At 45.7% G+C, this 22,573-nt stretch overlaps 2 long non-coding RNA genes across 12 annotated transcripts in view; one reads left to right on the top strand and one right to left on the bottom strand.

Annotated features, from left to right (window-relative positions):
• The window catches only part of LOC102547286 (uncharacterized), a 46,298-nt gene extending 25,135 nt beyond the window's left edge, over positions 1–21,163 (top strand). For 2 of the 10 annotated variants that reach the window (XR_010055496.1, XR_005489968.2), the window contains 3 exons: positions 312–4,977; positions 5,221–5,350; positions 11,864–21,163. This is a non-coding gene — a long non-coding RNA (uncharacterized LOC102547286). The other 8 variants (XR_010055495.1, XR_005489979.2, XR_005489978.2 and 5 more) reach the window with 8 other exon arrangements.
• LOC120095007 (uncharacterized) lies at positions 5,560–21,178 on the bottom strand. Of its 2 annotated transcripts, XR_010055497.1 has the most exons (4): positions 20,697–21,178; positions 7,963–8,085; positions 5,974–6,059; positions 5,560–5,676 (listed from the first exon to the last, which is right to left on the bottom strand). It is a non-coding gene; the product is annotated as an uncharacterized LOC120095007 (long non-coding RNA). The 2 variants fall into 2 exon arrangements; XR_005489981.2 differs by having other exon boundaries at positions 5,560–6,059.
• Between the last annotated feature and the right edge of the window lie 1,395 nt (positions 21,179–22,573).

Genomic DNA, 22,573 nt, shown 5'->3' on the forward strand with positions numbered 1-22,573 from the left:
AGGGCTCAAGTAGGGAACTTCCAGGAAACATATACCAACAAATGCCATGAAGCTGGGTGGGCCATCTGTGTCAAGAAAGGGGCCATCCTAGGCTAAGTGGCACTAGAGGGCACTGACCTACATTTATTTTAGAAACAACTGCTGCATACCAAGGTGAGGGATGTAGCAATCCTCTCTGGCCTCATGAGGCTTAAAATTTGGGGGAGAAAGTAGAGAAAAGCAAACCACTAACCAAGCCTTCACCTACTGCTCGTCCTGTTCCTCTGCTCCAGTATTCCAACCATCATCTAAGCTACCACCTTCTCTTCCAGATTATCCAACTGCCTCTTCATTCTTCATCCACACTCCTCCTTTGGCTCTGCCTTAGGTGGCTCATCTTGCCAGACTTCACACTGAACAACTGCCAAGGATGTTGCAATGCATGAGCTGTATGCAGGTAAGAGGGGTACATGCCTGTCCTGTAATTGTCAGAACATGTCCTCTCTAGAATGGAGAATTGCCTTGAGAGGTGAACATGTGTAGGAGAAAATGTTAATCCCAGTCCAGGGTTTCTACCCCACCTTTGACCATTTAGTTCCTGGATAAAAGGCACACACATTATTACATTTATAATAAGCCTTAAACAGCACAAGAGCCAGGCAGATATCTACCCTCTATGCTATTAGAACCTACCTTTCTATCATAACCCTGAGTTATTATTTTCTGTGTCTTGTCTGGACTGCTCTTAATTCCAATTGGCCAGCCTTCATGGCTATCCTTTCTTGACTTCTAACCCATGGCATCTTCATATTCCTCATCTTCCTCCTCCTCCTCCTCCTCCTCCTCCTCCTCCTCCTCCTCCTCCTCCTCCTCCTCCTCCTCCTCCTCCTTCTCCTTCTCCTCCTTGTTCTCCTCTGACCTCCAGGCCCAAGAGGTCTATTCTGCTCACCTATTGGCTGTTGGCTTCTTTATTAACAATCAGAAATAACTTGGGGGGAAGAGTCATTGGGTTTACACGCAGACCTTGGTCTTGGGGAGCCCACACTCCAGTCTTGGATACTCACACTTAGCATTACAACAGAGAGCAAGACCAAAACTTAACAAGCATGTACACAGCCACCTGCCATGGGTTGAAGAAGCAGGAAGCTCTCTTCCGGACCATATGCTTGCCTTTCAAATCATGTGTCAATTTAAACTCCTTTCTCTTTCATGTTTAGTCTCAGGTGATAGCAGTAGAAAGAATAAGAGAGCCTCCATCCAGAAACCAGAATGAGGTGCATTTCCTGTGTGCTGCAAAATGCTGGGTCCTGTTTATGTATCCAGTCTGTCAGTCTATGACTTTTTATTGGTGAATTGACTCCATTGATGTTGAGAGATATTAGGGACTAATGACTGTTGTTTCCTATTAATTTTGTTGTTCGAGGTGAATTATGTTTGTGTGGCTATCTTCTTTTTGGTTGTTGAAAGAAGATTACTTTCTTGCTTTTTCTAGAGAGTAGTTTCCCTCTTTGTGTTGGAGCTTTCCATCTATTATCCTTTGTAGGGCTGGATTTGTAGAAAGATATTGTGTAAATTTGGTTTTGTGATGGAATACCTTGGTTTCTCCTTCTATGGTAATTGAGAGTTTTGCTCGATATAGTAGCCTGGGGTGGCATATGTGTTCTCTTAGGGTCTGCATGACATCTGCCCAGGATCTTCTGGCTTTCATAGTCTCTGGTGAGAAGTCTGATGTAATTCTGATAGGTCTACCTTTATATGTTACTTGACCTTTTTTCCTTACTTCTTTTAATATTCTTTCTTTGTTTTGTGCATTTGGTGTTTTGACTATTATATGACAGGAGGAATTTCTTTTCTGGTCCAATCTATTTGGCTTCTTGTAGGTTTATGGGCATCTCTTTCTTTAGGTTAGGGAAGTTTTCTTCTATAATTTTGTCAAAGATGTTTACTGGCCCTTTAAGGTAGGAATCATCACTCTCTTCTCTATTATCCTTAGGTTTGATCTTCTCATTGTGTCCTTGATTTCCTGAATGTTTTCGGTGTTTTTGAATGTTTTCAGTGAATCTTTTTGTGTTTTGCATTCTCTTTGACTGTTGTGTCAATGTTTTCTATGGAATCTTCTGCCCCTGAGATTCTCTCTTCTATGTCTTGTATTCTGTTGGTGATGCTTACATCTATGACTCCTGATCTCTTTCCTAGGTTTTCTATCTCTAGGGTTGTCTCCCTTTGTGATTTCTTTATCATTTCTTCTTCCATTTTTAGATCCTGGATGGTTTTGTTCAATTCCTTCACCTGTTTGGTTGTGTTTTCCTACAATTCTTTAAGGGATTTTTTGTGTTTTCTCTTTAAGGGCTTCTACCTGTTTACCTGTGTTGTCCTGTATTGTTGTTCATGTCCTTCTTAAAGTCCTGTATCATCATCATGATTTTAAATCAGAATCTTTCTTTTCCAGTGTGTTGAGGTATCCAGGAATGACAGCCTTTCCAATAGTCACAAATAGTATAAAATACCTTAGTGTGACTCTAACCAAGTGAAAGATCTGTATGACAAGAACTTCAAGTCTCTGAAGAAAGACTTTGAAGAAGATCTCAGTAGATGGAAAGATCTCCCATGTTCGTGGATTGTCAGGATTAATATAGTAAAAATGGCCATCTCGACAAAAGCAATATACAGATTTCATGCAATCCCCATCAAAATTCCAAATCAATTCTTCACAAAGTGAGAAAGAGCAATTTGCAAGTTCATTTGGAATAACAAAAAACCCAGGATAGCGAAAACTATTCTCAGCAATAAAAAGAACTTTTGGGGGAATCACAATCCCTAACCTCAAGCTGTATTACAGAGCAATAGTGATAAAAACTGCATGGTATTGGTACAGAGACAGACAGATAGACCAATGGAATAGAATTGAAGACCCAGAAATGAACCCACACACCTATGGTCACTTGATCTTTGACAAAGGAGCCAAAACCATCCAGTGGAAAAAGATAGTATTTTCAACAAATGGTGCTGGTTCAACTGGTGGTCAACATGTAGAAGAATGCAAATTGATCCATTCTTATCTCCTTATACAAAGCTCATGTCCAAGTGGATCAATGACCTCCACATAAAGCCGTATACACTAAAACTAATAGAAGAAAAACTAGGGAAGCATCTGGAACACATGGGCACAGGAGAAAATTTCCTGAACAGAACACCAATGGTTTATGCTCCAAGATCAAGAATCGACAAATGGGATCTCATAAAACTGCAAAGCTTCTGTAAGGCAAAGGACACTGTGGTTAGGACAAAATGGCAACCAACAAATTGGAAAAAGATCTTTACCAATCCTACAACAGATAGAGGGCTTATATCCAAAATATACAAAGAACTCAAGAAGTTAGACCACAGAGAGACAAATAACCCTATTAAAAAATGGGGTTCAGAGCTAAACAAAGAATTCACAGCTGGGGAATGCCGAATGGCTGAGAAACACCTAAAGAAATGTTCAACATCCTTAGCCATCAGGGAAATGCAAATCAAAACAACCCTGAGATTTCACCTCACACCAGTGAGAATGGCTAAGATCAAAAACTCAGGTGACAGCAGATGCTGGCGAGGATGTGGAGAAAGAGGAACACTCCTCCACTGTTGGTGGGATTGCAGACTGGTACAACCTCTCTGGAAGTCAGTCTGGAGGTTCCTCAGAAAATTGGACATAGTACTGCCTGAGGACCCAGCTATACCACTCCTGGGCATATACCCAAATGGTGATCCAACATATAACATGGCATATGCTCCACTATGTTCATAGCAGTCTTATTTATAATAATCAAAAGCTGGAAAGAACCCAGATGCCCTTCCACAGAGGAGTGGATACAGAAAATGTGTACATTTACACAATGGAGTACTACTCAGCTATCAAAAACAATGACTTCATGAAATTCTCAGGAAAATGGATGGAACTAGAAAATATCATCCTGAGTGAGGTAACCCAGACACAAAAGAACACACATGGTTTGTACTCACTGATAAGTAGATATTAGCCCAAAAGCTTGGAATATCCAAGATACAATTCACAGGCCATATGACACTCAAGAAGAAGGAAAACCAGTGTGGATGCTTTAGTTCTTCTTAGAAGGGGGAACAAAAATACTCACAGGAGGAAATATGGAGACAAAGTGTGGAGCAGAGACTGAAGGAAAGGCCATCCAGAGACTGCCCCACCTGGGGGATCCATCTCATATACAGGCACCAAACCCAGATACTATTGCTGATGCCAAGAAGTGCATGCTGACAGGAGCCTGATATAGCTGTTTCCTGAGAGGCTCTGCCAGAGCCTGACAAATACAGTGGCGGATGCTTGCAGCCAAGCATTGAACTGAGACCGGGGTCCCCAATGGAGGAGTTAGAGAAAGGACTGAAGGAGCTGAAGGTGTTTGCAACCCCATAAGAAGAACAACAATATCAACCAGCCAGATACTTTGTGCTCTTTCTGGGAGTCACCACCAATTGGCAGGACTCTTCCTGGCCAAGCCCTAGATGCTCTACCTTCCAGATCTGAAGACTTTTTGACCCAGACCCAAGTCTGAAAGCTGCTATCTGCACACAATGTGAGCGACTCCTCTGTGAAGTCCCTTCTACCAGTGAACACTGATGCATGCTGGGAAATTCAAACCTCAATCAAATGTGAACTTTTTAGCCTTTCCCCTTTCTCCATAGATGGGTGGCTCAGCAGTCACAACAGATAAGACAGGTGTGGGTGAAGCATATCACTACCCACTCCCGATCCCCCCACCAACCCAAGACAATGTCAGCACAGATGGACTCCTGGCACTGACACTCCCACAGGCTGTTCTGCCTTGGGCAAATCATGCAATCTCTCTGGCCCTCAGTTTTCTCCGAAAAATAGATCAGAGAGGGCTGTTCTTTAATCTCATGTCTTTAACCCCACCACTGGAAGGCAGAGAGGCAGAAGGATATCTCTGAGTTCAAGGCCAGCCTCATCTACAGAGTGAGAGAGTGAGTTCTAGGACAGTCAGAATATGTGAAGAAACCTAGTCTCAGCAAAAAGAGAGAGAGAGAGAGAGAGAGAGAGAGAGAGAGAGAGAGAGAGAGAGAGAGGAGAGAGGAGAGAGAGAGAGAGAGAGAGAGAGAGAGAGAGAGAGAGAGAACCAGCCCTCAATAGTCATAGCTGCTTCAGCAGTGTGCATAGAGCCTAGTTCAGTAAATGTTTAAAAATATTTTATTGCATTTTCCTTTAAGGTTTCAGAAGCAATGTACCTCTGAAACAAGCCAATCAGCAGAGAAGAAACAAAAGCAACATGGCGTCTTCTACCTCCAGCCTCGCAGCGTCCCAGAGCCCCTCTGCAATGATGTCTTAGTGAAAAGCCAGGTTCTTATCCTTTCATCCATTTCATCTCCAATGTACATGCATTTTCCCAGGCTAATGCAGCAGACTATTCCCTAGTGGCTGCGAAGCTCAATGTACTCTCTGCTGCCAGACACATGGTTTGTCTCCAGTCTTTCCCTCCCCAGCAAAACAGCCTCGATCCATCTCCTTTCCCTATGACAGTCCTTAGAATGTATTCATGGGGCCAAGGATGCAGTTTCAATTTGGGTTTTTAATAAAAGTGGGTGGCTAGGTAAGTGGCTTGAATGACTGGTGGATTCTGAACAGATCTGAATTTATGGAGCTGTCTCCAGGAAGATCCAGGTGACCTGTGGCAGAGAGGAGGCCCATTCCTGTTTATTGCTCTTTTTTCTTTATCTTCTCTCCTGCCTTTCCTTCTTTATCTCTTTCTGTTTGAGATAGGGTCTCATTATCCAGTTTGATCAGCCTGCCTCTGCTTCCCATGCACTGAGATTAAAGCCCATGTTGCCTTGTCTCTTTATCACACTGGGGATTAAACCCAGAGCTAGTAAGCACTCTGGCACTGAGCTACATCCTCCGCCCTCTTCTTATTTTAATTTTGAGGTAGGGTCTTACCAAGTTTTCCAGACTGGCCTTTAACTTACTATACAAGTCCAGGCAGGCCTTGAACTCATGATCCTCCTGGTTCAGCTTCCTGAGCTGATGAATGGCAGGCACCATTAGTCTTGTTCTGTTAATCATAAGAATGTGGTTCATCCTCGGTAAAAGTGTGCTCATCTCTTGTCCTAGCTAAAATTTCCAGGGTGAAGGCAGGAGGATCAGAAAAGCTCAAGGTCATATTTCCCTACATAGAGAGTTCAAGGCCAGGCTGAGCCACATGAGAAAAACCAGAAGGATAGATGGTGTTGGCCGGAGGTAGGGAAGGAGTGGGGAAGCTCAGTCCTGCCTGGTGTAGCTCCCTTAGGGCCAGTGACATTGCTTAGTGTCAACTTTCCCTTAGGATGGAGAGGAGGGGTTGTGGCTTCTCCTCTCAGCCCAGGAGGACAGGAGCTTATTATTGAGTTAGTGGGGCAGAGTGAGGGAGAGGCTGACATTTCAGCAGCTCTGATACATGGAGCCACTAGAAGGTTTCTTAGTCCCACATCCTCACCACCCCCTAGCAGCCTACTCTCCCACCTAAAGCCTAGGCCTCTGACCTACACATGTGGATTGTGAATGGGCTTATGTTCTGTCACACCATCTTTCTCACACAATAAACATAAATAATAAATGTATACATGCATGCATACATACATACATGCATGCATGCATACATGCATGCATACATACATACATACATACATACATACATACATACATACATACATAGGTCCTCTTGGAACCTGGCTCCACCAGGGTGTAACCTTGACTTGTGCTCCCGGCCCACTTGACACCTGGCTTCTGTGGCTTGTTTTCTGTCCCCCAGATAATGAGCTAGGACTCTGGTTACTCAGGTTTAGCTTGCATACAGAGAGGCTTGAGTGGGCCTGTCCACTGGAGACCCCTCACCCAAGAAGCATCTAAAGTTAAGTATGGTGGTGTGCACCTGGAGTCCCAGAACTCAGGAGGTGGAGGCGGGGATTTCTAGACTCAGAAGTTGGCCCCTGCACTACCTAGAGAGATGCTGTTTCAAAATTTAAAACCAAACAAACCCAAACAAACATCATGCAGGTTTTTCTTGAAGCATTTCATTATTTCTGAAGTGACCTTGGACTAGCTGACCCCTCTAATTCCCAGGCTCTGGGTATTCCCCAGGTGACATGATACAGACTTTAGGAGGCCTTGTCTCTTTTCATTAAAGACAGTTTTATACACAATATATTTTAATCACATTTTCCTTCCTCCTACTCCTCCCAGATTGTCCCCATCTCCTGGCCACCTCCCCCATAGCTTCAGGATCTCATGTAGACTAGGCTGGTCTCATACTTGATATGAAGTCAAGAGTGGCCTGAACCCTAAATGTCAGGTATGCATCTCCACCTGGGTTATCAGAGCTGGGGGACTGAGCCCAGGGCTTCCATGCTGGGCAAACACACTGCTGTCTACTGAGCCTTACCCCACCCCCTGCCCTATTCCTACACTTGGCAGGTGCCTGGAAAACAGTTGACACTCGGCATTTATCGTAATCAAAGGGAAAACATCCCATGCTGCCTTAAGAACAGCCCCAGGGTGAGGGTATGACCTCCAGCTTCTGTGTCTCCACAGCTTCTGTGCCTCTGTGTCACAGTTCCCCTTGTAATATCTGGGCTGCTTCACTAATCTAGCCTGTCACTTCAAAGCAAGTGACCCTGGGGAAGAGAAGGTAACATGGCTTTAGGAGAGGTAAGTACACTTGCCTGTCCACTAAGCAACCAAGGGCAGACCAAACCAATGGGGTGGGCCTGGACAGGCTGAGCCCACAAGGGGACTGGCCACCTTCTCCAATCCCGTCAAATCAGATTGGCTTCTCAGCGATCATCACCAGCCCCCCATACACATAGCACCAGCCCCTAGAGTGACCGCCCCCCTGGTCCTGCCTGAGCCAGTGTCTTGATCCCCCTGCCTCCGTATTGGATAATGTATGTTATCCATACATTCATTCAGCAATTACTTACTGAGTGTATGCCAGGCAAGATGGAGGTCAGGAGGATGCAGTGGGGACCAGAGAAGGCCCTGACTCCAGATCTCACAGCACCCAGTCATGCCCATATGATATTCCAGAAACTCTTATGTCAGATCTATGGAAAAGGGTTTTGCAGAGGTGGTTAAGTTAGGAATTTTGAGATTGTGCTTAATCATCTAAGTGAACTAATGTATCCACAAGGGTTCAAAAGATTCACTACCCTCTTCTGACCTCCTGAGGCACTAGGCAAGCATGTGGGTAACAAACACATAATCACAAAGGCAAAACACCATATATATATATATATATATATATATATATATATAATAAATCTAAAAACTTTATAATTTATTTTTATTTTATGTGCATTGGTGAGGGTGTCAATCTCCTGGAACTGGACTTACATATAGTTGTGAGCTGCTATGTGGGTGCTGGGACTTGAACCCGGGATTTCTGGAAGAGCAGTCAGGACTCTTAACCACTAAGCAATCTCCCTAGTCCCTAAATCTAAAATTTTTAAAAAGTAATTTCAAAACATCCACAGAAGGCGTGGATGGCGGATGTGTAGGTCCCTCTTGGTGCTGGTGCCCTCTAGGTGTAGAGGTACACAAGTTAACATTTCATAATCTGCCTTTCCACCTCCCTTTCCTGACGGGTGGTAGCACCTTCTGGATGTTTCTCAATCTTTCCCATTTTCCCATCAAGCCCTTGCTCTGTTCCATGCCTCAAGTCGTCATTCCACCCCTTCCTGAACACCTGGGTTCTGCAGTGCCCTGGGCTCTGGCCCAGCATTTGACCTTTAGCTCATGATCCCATCTTGCAGGTTTGGCGACTGAGGCTCAGAGATTATTATGTAACTACAATCATGAAACACTGCTCTACAAATGTTGGCTTCCTATGTTGCTGACCCCAAAGCTCCACTGTGCCCACTGTCTCTCCAGACGTTCAATCCCTACCACATTCCAGAGTCCCCTACTTGAGCCAGTGTGACTTTTCCTCCTGTGCTTTCTCTGCTTCCAGTTTCCCCAGCTGACTTAAACCAAAGCCATCATCATTATTATTGTTGCTTGTGCTGTTCTGGATGAAGTCTTGTTGTGTATAGGCTGGTCTTGAAGTCTCAGTCCTCCTGTCTTGGCCTTCTCAGTCCAGGGATGACAAGCACAAGACACTATGTCTAGACCAGCAAACCTTCTGAATAGACTGCTGTAGAAGCCTGCTCTGTAGCCATAGAAGAAAGCTACTGCAGGGACCATAAAGATGAAATGTTGTGACCAAGTCTCACAGTGGTGCCTGCTATCAATCTAGCACTTAACAAACTGAGGCAGAAGGATTATAAGTTCAAGTACAGCCTGAGTCACACAGTGGGTTCCAGGCTAGCCTGTGTTATACAGCAAAACTCTGTTTCAAAAATAACCTCCCCACCAAAAACTGGATGTCGTGGTATACACACATAATCCCAGCATTTGAGAAGTAAAGAGCCAGCCTTCACTGTGTAATGAGTTTGAGGCCAGCCTAAGTTATATTTGACTATGTTGTAAAACAAAAACTAAAAAAATGGAACAGAGTGGAACATAACACAAGAGAGAAAGGAGAATGAGTGGGGTGTTTGACTTGTCGAGCTCACCAGACCCAGGTGGAACACCCAACAGCCATCAGCTGCTTCCTAACTGGGCAGCACAGAGGGCGCTAGAGTCTGATCCATGGTTACACAGGCTAAGGGAGGTCATTATGGCAGCCAAGTCCCCAACCAGAGGGATTAGCACTGTGGAAAACAGAAACTCAGGCCACTGAAGAGCCTATGACCCCAGGCACCCTAGTAAGTAGCTGTAGGCAAATGAGCCTAGGGAAATGTGTCTTCCCTCCAGAGGTAAATTAGAAATGACATTTGACTTTCAAAAGTGTTCACGGCCAGGCTGGGTAGAGAGTGACTGCCTGAGTTTCTCCTGGATGCTCTGCCTCCTCTTCTTAAGCAAACAGTGTGGTCAGGCATGCAGTCGCACACGGCAGCAGCACTACGCTCCCAGCACTTGGGAAAGTGAGGACTATCATGAGTTCCAGGCCAGCCTGGGCTACATGGCGAGTCCCTGTCTCAGAAACATAAAGCCAGGCATGGTATGGTCCACACATGTGATTCCCAGAACTGAGGAGGTGGAGGCAGGAGGATGAGGAGTTCCAGGTCATCCTTAATGTGTAACTCAGTGAGTTAGAGGCCAGCCTGAGATCCACGAGACCTGGTCTCAAAAATAAAAATTAAGGAAAGAGGAGGGTTTGCTGGACCATAGAGGATTCTGATTTGGATGAACTGTGTCACTTCTATTAGTGCTGCTGTGCCAACTATCTTTATATTATAAATATTTATATTTGCACAGAGCATGTTCTTGCCAGTCCTTGATTTGTTTTTTTTTAACAGCCATTCAGACAGATATCAGTGAAATTGCGCTGTGGTTTGAATTTGGATTTTCCTGATAAACGCCGTGAAGCGTTTTCACGAACCTGGTCACTTGTGTCTTTTTGGAGAAACTTCTACTCAGGTCCTCTGCTGCCATTGTGAACTGTTATTAGCGATTGCACTGTAGGAGTTCCTCACATGCTTGTAATATTACCCTTTGAGGTAGTTACTGTTAACCTCCAACTCCACACAGTCTAGAGTCTTATGATGAGGGAGTCTCAGGAGGGACTGCTCAGGTTAGATTGACCTACAGCATGGCCTGGTGATTGTCTTGGCTGTCGATGGGTATAGGAGAGTCCATCCTACTATGGCTAGCAGGACTCCCATGCTGGCTGGTCCTAGGCTGTATAAGAAAGCTAGCTAACGGGGTTGGGGATTTAGCTCAGTGGTAGAGCGCTTGCCTAGGAAGCGCAAGGCCCTGGGTTTGGTCCCCAGCTCCGGAAAAAAAAGAACCAAAAAAAAAAAAAAAAGAAAAAGAAAAAGAAAAAAAAAGAAAGCTAGCTAACCATGATCTACCCGGCAAGGCAGCAAGCAGTATTCTTCCATGGTTTCTGCCTCAAGTTCCTGCTGTGATTGCCTTCAATGACACATTGTGACCTGATGTATAAACCAAGTAAACCTTTTCCTCCCCAAGTCACTTTTGGTTCGAGCAACAGAAAGGAAAGAGAAACAGCCTCTTATTAGGCGTGTTGTTCAGGATCGTTTCCTCCCACTCTGGAGGTGGTATTGTTTTTTAGTGTTCATCATTTCCTTTATTGTGCTTTTTCTTTGTAAATAAAGGTTTATTGGGACACACCTGTTTACCTCTGCATGCCCGAAGTTGCTTCTAACCTAAATCAGTCACTTTACTGGCACACACATGGCACAAACAGTCTATCTCTGTGCTACACAGAAAGTTTGCCAGCTCTTGCCATCAGTCCATTTTAGGGGCAGCAGGGAACTGAAGTCAGGCAGCACAGCTGGCCAAAGCAATGGGATAAAGGTGATGCTAAGCTAGGTGTCATGGTTCATGGTTCTGATGCTCAGGAGGTTCAGGATCAAGAATTTCAGGACAGCACGGGCTGTGGAGTGAGTACTCTATTTCACCATGAGCTTGAGTACAACTCAGTGGTAGAGCACTTCCCAAACATGTGAGGCCCTGAGTTTACCTTCAATAACACAAAATGAAAATTACAATGGGTAGAGGAGGGAGAAGAAGAGGGAGAGAAAGGGAGGGGGATCTGTCCAAGTATTAAGAGGACCTCCATGGCACTAGGCCCTTGACATGGCACACAGCTGACTGGGTCAGGACAGGAGAACCAGTGTCAGTGCTGGGGTTTCTACACATCTGAAGCTGGGGCTGCATTCACTTCTAGTCATCAGCTTACTATAAAAGCATGCACTCCACAGCAGCAGGGCAGAAACAGACATACAACTAATACTACAAATCCTGCTCCTTTCACAGTGACTGCAAGCTACATCTTGTCCACAGGAAGAGGAGGCAACAGGGTTGCTGCACCCATGAGAAGGTATGAAGGAACTCCTGAGGCCACAATGCATGGAAGCTTCTAGAAGAGGCCTCCCTAGTCAAGAAGCAGAGCAGCGAATGAGCCAAAAGTCATGGTCCAGCCTCCTCTTTATTTGCTGCTAACCCTTGTCTAAGTGCTCTCTTAACTGCAGTCCTAAAAGTTGGGTATGGACAGGAGATAAGAGTGGCTCAGGCCTCTCTGTTTCCATATGGGTGATATCTACATGCTTAGCGCCCGCTGTCCCAGACAGTGTTCAAGACCACTGAGTTGCAGGTTGGAGAGATGGCTTACTGGATGCTCTTCCAGAAGTCTCAAGTTTAATTCTTTTTGTAAATATTTATTTATTTTATTCATATGAGTACAATTTATTCAATGAGTACAATGTAGCTGTCTTCAGATACACCAGGAGAGGTCATCGGATCCCATGACAGATGGTTGTGAGCCACCACGTGGTTGCTGGGAATTGAACTCAGGACCTCTGGGAGAGCAAGCAGTGCTCTTAACCACTGAACCATTTCTCAAGCCCCTGGGTTCAAGCTTAGCACCCACATAGCAGATCAAATTTATCTATTACTGTAGTCCCATAGGATCTGATGCTGTCCTGGTGTGCAGGCATACATGCTGACAAAATACCCATATTCATAAATACATAAATACATCTTAAAGGAAATAAAAAACCACTGAGTCACATTTCCTGCATGGAGTCAGGAAAATCCCCCCTCGGTACCCACCTCCTCATACACTGAAGAGTATGTGCAGGCCGAGCGCATGTGAGATACATGTTCTCACCTACATTCCTTCTGTGAGGGAACTGAGGTAGAGAAGTCAAATGACCCACTTACTGGCTTGAGCAAGACCCTGTGTGACACGCTTTTTAAAACAGGCTCTCAAAAAAAAATACTGTATTTCTTTGAAAGTAGATTCTTTTCCCATGTAATGCATCCTGGTTACAGCTTTCTGTCCTTCTACTCCTTGAAGTTCCTCCCCATTTTCCTGTCCATCCAGGACCACCCCTTTCTGTCTCTCATTAGAAAAGAACAGGATGCTAAGAGAGAATAGTAAAATATAACAATAAAATATAATAAGATAAAACAAAGACTATCACATTGAAGTTGGACAGGACAAACTGACAGAAGGAAAAGAGCCCAAGAGAAGATACAAGAATCAGAGACCCACTTGCTTGCACACAGGAGTCCCATAAAAACACTAAACTGGAAGCCATAATGTACACACAGAGGATCTGGTGCAGACCCTGTCAGCGCTGTGCATGTTCCCTCAGTGTGTGACTTCATATGAGCTTTGCTCTTGCTAATTTAGAGGGTCTTGTTCTGGTCTCCCTCCTCTGCCCCATCTGTCTCCCCCAATCCTTTTTCCTTCTACTCTATAGGGTTACCTGAACTCCAAGGGGGAGAGATTTGATTGAGAGCTGAATGTTCCAAGGTCTCACTGTGTGTTTAGTGTCTGGCTGTGGGTCTCTGAATTTGTTCTCATCTACTGCAGGAAGCTTCTCTGATGATGGCTGTGTGAGACTCTGATCTCTGAGTACAGCAGAATGTCATTAGTAGTCACGTCATCACTACTTGTTGTGGTCATTATTTTGTTTGTTTTAAGACCAGTAGTAACTGATTTTACCCTAGGTCCCTAAAGTATCTGGTTCTTGGTCACCCAAGTAGGTATGAGCTCCATCTTGTGGAGTGGCCTTAAGTCAAATCAGACATTGATTGGTCACTCCCATGAGCTTTGGTGCCACCCTGCCCTGTCATATCCTGCAGGCAGGACACCATTGTAGATCAAAGGGTTTGTGACTGGCCTGCTGTTTACATTTCTCCTTTGGTAGCATACAGAATACCTTCGTGTACCAAAACACTAGGATGTAGGGATGAAGGCTCTATGCAGACACCAGCTTGAGTTCTCCATGTTCATTGGGTTGTGTGGGCACTGTCTTCAGCAATGGGGCCTTGCTCTTAGTTTGTGGAGAGCATCCTACTTTCTTGACAGCAGACTGAGTTGTTTTGAGGTTCCCATGATATCCCTCTGGCTAACAACTCAATTAGATGTAACCCAATCTCAGTACTGAAAGCTTCATTTAGTGACAAGAGATGGCCAGTTGGGACTCCACCTTCCCTATTCTTTGGCAATTTCATTTAGATCACCTTCATACATGTACATAGATTTTAGGAAGCTCCCATTGCAGTAGGTTTCCACACTACCCCTCAAGTGACCATTAATTTTAGCTCTTATTGTCTCCCTCAACCTCCTCTCCACAAACTCCCCACTTGATCCTCCCATTCCAGCCACTCTGCAACCCATCCACAATTATCTACTTTATTTTCCTTTAAAAGGGCATGCTTTTAAATTTTGAAAAGTTTGGAAAGTAAAAACTTTGCATGCGGGGATGGGGATTTAGCTCAGTGGTAGAGCGCTTGCCTAGGAAGCCCTGGGTTCGGTCCCCAGCTCCGAAAAAAAGAACAAAAAAAAAAACAAAAACAAAAACAAAAACAAACAAACAAACAAACCAAAAAAAAAACTTTGCATGCCTCTTTAAAGGAATACATGCAGTGAGAAGATCTATCCTTCCTGTTCTTCCAGGAAGGGCTCCATACAGTGTGGTGCTCTGAGCCTTTATTTCCTCACTTAGCTTTCCTAGCTTTGAGATGAGGCCTTGCTGCCTTTGCACTGCTGTATGGAATTCTATTATATAAACAACATGCCTTAACTCTGGGCGCAAATGGAGACCGGAAGGGTTCTGACCCAGACTGCACCACGGTTCATGTGCTGTGTGCTCCTGGCAGGTCCCTCTTTGGACAGTTAGTGGAGCAAAAGTGGGATCTCAACTGTGGGTTTAGGAGTGAGAGCAGTCCTGGGAGACCAACTCTCTCTGGGCAGGTTTTGGGTTCGAAAGGCTGTGCCAAGCTCTGGGCACAGATGGAGACTGGAAGGGTCCAGTCTGTAAAAGAATGCAAATAGATCCATTCTTATCTCCTTGTACAAAGTTCAAGTCCAAGTGGATCAAGGGCCTCCACATAAAATCAGATATACTGAAACTAATAGAAGAAAAAGTGGGGAAGAGCCTCGAACATATAGGCACAGGGGAAATTTTCCTGAACAGAACACCAATAGCTTAGGCTCTAAGATCAAGAATAGACAAATGGGGCGGGGGGGGGTGGCTGGAGAGATGGCTCAGTGGTTAAGAGCACTGACTGCTTTTCCTGAGGTCCTGAGTTCAAATCCCAGCACACACATGGTGGCTCACAACCATCTGTAAAGAGATCTGATGCCCTCTTCTGGTGTGTCTGAAGGCAGCTACAGTGTACTCATATATAATAAAATAAAATCTTAAAAAATAAATTTATAAAAAAAAAAGAATAGACAAATGGGACCTCATCAAATTGCAAAGCTTCTGTAAGACAAAGGACACAAAGGACACTGCCATTAGGACAAAATGGCAACCAACAGATTGGGAAAAGATCTTTACCAATCCTATATCTGATAGAGGGTTAATATCCAATATATACAAAACACTCAAGAAGTTAGACTCCAGAGAACCAAATAATCCTATTAAAAATGGGGTACAGAGCTAAACAAAAAATTTTCAGCTGAAGAATACCAAATGGCTCAGAAGTACCTAAAGAAATGCTCAACATCCTTAGTTATCAGGGAAATGCAAATCAAAACAACCCTGAGATTCCTCCTCAAACCAGTCAGAATGACTAAGATCAAAAACTCAGGTGACAGCAGATGCTGGCGAGGATGTGGAGAAAGAGGAACGCTCCTCCACTGTTGGTGGGATTGCAGACTGGTACAACCATTCTGGAAATCAGTCTGGAGGTTCCTCAGAAAATTGGACATTGAACTGCCTGAGGACCCAGATACACCACTCCTGGGATTATACCCAAAAGATGCTCCAACATATAACAAGGACACATGCTCCACTGTGTTCACATCAGCCTTTTTTATAATAGCTCCAGATGTCCTTCAAGAGAAGAATGGACACAGAAAATGTAGTACATCTACACAATGGAGTACTACTCAGCTTCTAAAAACAATGATTACATCAAATTCTTAGGCAAATGGATGGAACTAGAAAATATCATCCTGAGTGAGGTAACCCAGTCACAAAAGAACACACATGCTGTGCACTCACTGATGAGTGGGTATTAGCCCAAAGCTCAGAACACCCAAGACACAATCCACAGACCACACGAAGAAGGAAGACCAAAGTGTGGTGCTTCAGACCTTCTCAGAAGGGAGAACAAAGTACTAACGGGAGGAAATACAGGGACACAGAGTGGAGCAGGGACTGAAGGAAAGGCCACCTGGGATCCATCCCACATGCAGCCACCAAACCCAGTGACTACTGCTGATGCTAAGAAGTGCTTGCTGACAGCTTGATATGAATGTCTCCTGAGAGACTCTTCCAGAGCCCTACTGATACAGATGAGGTTGCTTGCAGCTAACCAGACTGTGCAGGAGTCTCCCAATGGAGGAGTTAGAGAAAAGACCAAAGGATTTGAAGGGGTGTTCAACACCATAGGAAAAACAATATCAACCAACCAGACCCCCCAGCCTGCCCAGGGACCAAACCACCAACCAAAGAGTGCACACAGAGGGACCAATGGCTCCAACTGCATGTGTAGTAAAGAATGGCATTGTCCGGCATCAATAAGAGGAGAAGCCCTGGGTCCTGGGAAGGATTGTTTCCCCAGTGTAGGGAGTGCCAGGGTGTTGAGGTGGGAGTGGAAACATCTTCATAGAGGCAGGGGGAGGGGAAGCCAGGATAGGAGAGGGAGGAAGGGGATAACATTTGAAATGTAAATACATAAAATATCCAATAAAAATAAAGAAAACTGTGAGTCCTTTTCTGTTATTCTGTGTGACACTGTGGAGGAACTAGGACTGAAGCTGAGGACCTTACAGGGTCAAGGTGAGCATTCCCCCCTGAGCCATATCCCCAGCACTCTGCAATGTCAAAATCAAATTTTTTAAATAAAATTTTTTAAAGTTTTATTTATTTTTATTTATATGAGCACACTGTAACTGTCTTCAGACATACCAGAAGAGGACATCAGATCTCATTATAGATAGTTGTGAGCCACCATGTGGTTGCTGGGATTTGAACTCATGACCTCTGGAAGTGCTCTTAACTACTGAGCCATCTCTCCAGCCCCAAAAATAAATTTTTAAAAAATTAGACAACATGCCACTTATTGAAGGGACACTCTCCTGAGGAGGGCTATGCTATCCTCAGTCTTTTGATTTTTGACATTGCAGAGTGCTGGGGATATGTTCCCTCTAGGAGACAGAGAAGGACTGGAAAGGAAGCCTTTTTCTCATTTATCATACATGCAAGTTTGTTATCCAGTTAAGTTAATGCTTCTGACTGCAGACAAACCAAAGCATATGGGGAAGAAATTAATCCATGAACCCAGAACCTGGATGACTCTGTGATGAGTATATCAGCTGCCAGACTATTCCAAGCCCAGGAGTCTCTGCTTTCTAATGTGTCCATTGAATGAGAATCTGGACACAGTAAGTGCACTTTAAGGCCACAGCTTGACGGGTGTGAGGGAACAGGTGCATTTCACACGCCTGTTTCTATTTCTGTCAGACACATGAGCACAGGTGCCCACAGAAGCCAGAAGAGGGCATTGGATCCCCTGGGGCTGGAGATGTACAGGGATATAAGCAGCCCAAGATGGGTGCCTGGTCCTTCTTTTTGTTTTTTTTGTTTTTTTTTTTTTTTTGGTTCTTTTTTTCGGAGCTGGGGACCGAACCCAGGGCCTTGCGCTTCCTAGGTAAGCGCTCTACCACTGAGCTAAATCCCCAGCCCTGTGCCTGGTCATTCTTAAGAGCAATGTGCACTCTTACCAGTGAGCCATCTCTCCAGCCCTGATACTAATGTATGTTAGGCCTAGCCAGGCCTAGCAGTGGTGCTCCATGGACACTTGGTGGAAAGAGAACTAGCAGAAAGAGGGGTATGCAAGGATGGGACTCGGATGACTCCTAACAGGGTCTTTGGGCGAAGGAAGAGGACAGCTCTGCTGTGTTTGAAGGGGAGGGGTTGTACTGGTTTAGACAGAGTCTCCTGTCACCGAGGATGCCCCTGAACTTCTGGTCCTCCTGCCTCTACTTCCCAGGTGCTGAGAATGCAGGCATGTGCCATTAGGCATGGCGTATGTACTGCTAGAGATCAAGTCCATGGCCATTTGTCAACTACTTTACCCACTGAGCTACATCACTAGCCAGGACTAGAGCTAGGATTACAGACCTATGTCGCCATGCCCAACTATGTCATGATTTAATTTTAATTTATTATTTTTAAAAATATGTATATGGCTGGATCCCCTGAAGCTGAAATCATAAGCTGCCTTTGGATCAAGATGTAGAACTCTTGGCCCCTCCAGAACCAAGTCAGCCTGCAGGCTGCCATGCTTCCCGCCATGACAGGAATGGACTGAAGCTCTGAAACTGTGAGCTAGCTCCAATGAAGTAAAGCCAGTCTGTATAAGAGTTCTAAGGCTCGCTTCAAACCACCTGCCTCTGCCTCCCAGTGCTGGGATTGCAGGGGTACCTACTTCATCATGCTTGATTTATTACAAAATTTAACTTAAATTAATCAATTTATTAAATAAATACAATTTAATTAATTTAATTTAAAATCTAAAGCCAGTTCATAATCTGAGCACTTGCTGGGTTTGAAATACAGGGTTGAAATGTCCCACTGTTCATAGTTGTTCCCAGTTTGGCCATACCAGTTCCTGATTGATTCTCAGCCCACACCAGAGACATCCACCCTCACTAGAAAGAGACAATCAGACCTTGGGTCAAGCTGGGGCTAGGGAACAGGGATGGAGTCACATTTGAGCCAAGCCTGAAACTCCCAGACAAGTGGCCAAAGAATCTGACTAGCAACATTCAAACTCCAGGAGCCCCAGTGTAAGAGAACTTTGGGGTCTTCAGGCAGAGAGGCAGACTTCTGTAGCCAGACTCAGCAGCAGACCCCAGTCACTCAGCAACATATGCCAAACCTTAGTTCCTGCCCCTGTACGAAGCAGTTGGCCATGTCACCACCCACAGGTCTATGAGGATTGTCCTGAACCGAAGGGGTCCTCAGCCCTCCCTCAAGTCCCGTCTTCCCTTTAGCACTTTCTTCACAAAGAGGAAAAAATTACACCTGCTAGGATGAAGGCAACGTGACTGAGGGAGAGGAGCAACTGTAAGTAGTATCTCGTGCCAGCCTGCAGGGTCAGGAAGGTCTGTGCCTGGAGTCGTCCCAGATATGCTGTTGTGGGCCCCCACTTATTCAGCTCCTTCGTGTGCCTGCCCCACCCAGGGCTGGCCACATTGCATCTTGGCCTTCCACTGTTCACATGGAGTACCAAATCACTGAGAACCTTGGTGGATGGGTCACGATGGAAGGAAGCAGGTCCACCCAGGCACGGGCAGTCAAAAAGTGCTCCAGGAAGCCCTCCCCACCCCTACACATCCAAGGTAGAAGGTGCAGAGCAGGGGTGCCCCCAGGGTGAGGTAGGCGGCCTATAATCACCACAGATGACAACCTAGGCTACTTTTGATGTTGCCGTTTATGCAAATTCTGACCCAGACAGGAAGAGGTTTTGCGCCAGGCAAAACATCAGCACAGACGGCAAAGGCTGAAGATGCTTGGGAAAGAAGGCTGACCTATATGAACTCACTGAGAGAAAGCCAGCTGGTCAATGAGCACACAAGCTAGTATGTCCCTCCTTAATCTGTAGTCACTGTGAGGGGTCAAGATGTCAACACTGCAAACTCTGCTATATCTTCTAAGTCCCCACCTCAGCCTCGGGTGTCATCCCTAATGCTGCAAACCTATGTCCCCATAGGGTGTGCGCTCCCAGCTGGAAATGCAGACTGCGCATGTTAATGCCTGCCAGGGAAATACTCTACCATTGCTCCATGCCTCCAACCCAGAGCCTGGGCCTTTAAAAGCAGATTCATCACCATCTAGCCAACCCTTTCAGGTTGGGCCATTTGCTATTTCCCTCATAGCTGTTACCACTTTGTCTCAAGACCACTCACTCTTTCTGGTATGTTCTCTCTCTCTAGTACAGGAACCCAACAAACAGTTTGTCTCTGTCCTACAGGAATCTATCCCTCAAGAGTTCACCTCAGAAGTCAGCTGCACAGAGAGGACTCCCCACAAACATCCCAAGACTCTCCCTTTGCCGTTTATGCCTTATTCTGTTTCCTTCTAGAACTCATGTCTGGTTCCCACAAAGTTACCCTTTTTTCTTTATGATGGTGAGGGCAGAGTGAGGTGTGCAGACCATGATGAGTATGTAGATGTCGGAGGACAACTTGCAGGACTCTGTTCCCTCCTCCCACTCTATGAGTTCTCTGTACTGAACTCAGTCTTGGCAGCATATGATATGAGCCACTTCACCAGCCCAATGTGCCATATGTATACCATATGTATAAACATGGGGGTAAAGGCTAGCCCTTCCTCCTGTTGGGATTACAGGGATGCGCACCGCATTGACTACTTGAATTCATCTTCGTCTATTCCTAACTCTCTACCTTCACCCACGATGTACGAGCTTCCAGAAGCAGGGCTTCATCACCCATGCCCCATGTCACTGCTGTTAGGAGGATCAATTTTTTTTGGAGGACCTTAAGATTTTTCTAGAAATGCACACAAGAAGAAAGCATTTTCTAAGAAAAACTGCCTCCATTGCTGCCCTGCCCATGTACCCTCGATGGCAGACCTGGTTAACTTCGAGTGTCCTGTACCTGCTGCCAGACTCGGCTGAATGTAGTTCTCAGTTGCAGAGGATTCTTCTGGGTCATTCCCTGGGCCAGGCCTCTCTGCAGAGCCCAGGCCCAGAGCCCTGAGCTGCCCTAAACGCATCGCTTTGAAGACATCTGCAGCAGAGTCTCTGCACTTTTCAGAGGAGGGGGTAGGGAGGCTCATGCACTCCTGCTGCCTTGGCTCTGAATCAAAGCTCTGCCCTTCAGGTACAATGGGTCAAGAGAGGAGAGAAGAGGAGAGGAGAGAGGAGAGAGGAGAGGAGAGAGGAGAGAGGAGAGAGGAGAGAGGAGAGAGAGGAGAGGAGAGGAGAGGAGAGGAGAGAGGAGAGGAGAGGAGAGAGGAGAGGAGAGGAGAGAGGAGAGGGGAGGAGAGGAGGAGAGGAGAGAGGAGAGGAGGAGAGGAGAGAGGAGAGGAGGAGAGGAGAGGGGAGAGGAAAAAGCGGGGGGGCGGTTAGAACACTCCCCCCTTGGTCCTGCTGGGTAACCTGTGGAATGCTCTGGTCATAAAGGGCACATGGATAGGGAATTTTTTTTTCTTTTTTTTTTTTTCGGAGCTGAGGACCGAACCCAGGGCCTTGTGCTTGCTAGGCAAGCACTCTACCTCTGAGCTAAATCCCCAACCCCTTGGATAGGGTATTGATAGATGCTTGGCCTAGCATCTGTATAGCTATACACCAAAGCCAACACCCGGGGATGGGACCTTACATCCTGGACTCAGGGAAGGAGCTACTGTCCTGTTGGGCTCCAAACATGGCACAGAGAAACTTGGTCCTGCCCTCTTTAGATCCCAAATTACTCAGAGATAAAGAAAAGCATGGGAGGGCAGTATTGCTCAGAGAGAGAGAGAAGAGAGAGAGAGAGAGAGAGAGAGAGAGAGAGAGAGGGGGGGGGAGAGAGAGAGAGAGGAGAGAGAGAGAGGTTTACTGATCTTGCAGAAGACTAGAGTTCTCAGCACCCATATCAGATGGTTCACAACTGCTTATAAGTCTGACTCTAGAGGATCCAACACCCTCTTCTGGCCTATGAGATGGGGCAAGAATATCTGTAACCCCAGTGCTGTGGAGATCAGAGACAGGAGGATCACTGGGGCTGATCTGACATCCTCCTCCAGCTCCACAAGGGAACTCACACATGTTCACGTGCACGCACACACACACAAAATAAAGGAGAAGGCATGAGACTTCTGGGGAGGCCCACAGTGACATGGGGTGGGCAGCATACTAGGCGCTAGCAGACCCCAGACTGAAGCAAGGCTGCTGATGGCATTCAGCCACCCAACTGGCTACAGTCCAGATTCATCCCTACCCCCAGGGCCCTTACAGAGCCTTTCCCTCTTCCTGTAACACATCTCCTGCTTTGTTGATGAATCAATTCTCTGTGGATGTTTCTTTTTTCAAACATTCCACTTCTGGAACACTCCATAGCACCCCCTCCCTTCTCCTTGGCCATATGAGCCCAGAGGTGACTTTGTCAGTGCCAGCCTCTGTTTAGTGGTACACGTCTCTGCACCCTTTGGTCATGCTTCTGCCATGTCAAAGGTGTCAAGGGTGTCTGTTACCAAGAAATGACAGAAGGGTGACAGTTGTATCAGGTGACCTGCCAGCCAGCAAGCCACCTTTCATGAACATCGACCTCATGAGACAGGCTCCATGAAGTCTTTCTCTTGTGCCCTATCCTTTCCTGTTTGTACACGTCCCCTACAAGTGACACCTTTGCCCCTCCAGAGAGGCAAAGTATAATTTAAGACACATTTGACCCAAAGAGCCATGTCCCTATTTCTTAAACCTTAGACACCTCACTCTTGAGATAAGCCAGAGTGAGGAATGAGCCCTCAGAGAGTACAAGGATGCCTCTTCTTG

This window comes from Rattus norvegicus, chromosome 10, assembly GCF_036323735.1.
Source record: "Rattus norvegicus strain BN/NHsdMcwi chromosome 10, GRCr8, whole genome shotgun sequence".
In the NCBI taxonomy this organism is placed as follows: Eukaryota; Metazoa; Chordata; class Mammalia; order Rodentia; family Muridae; genus Rattus; species Rattus norvegicus.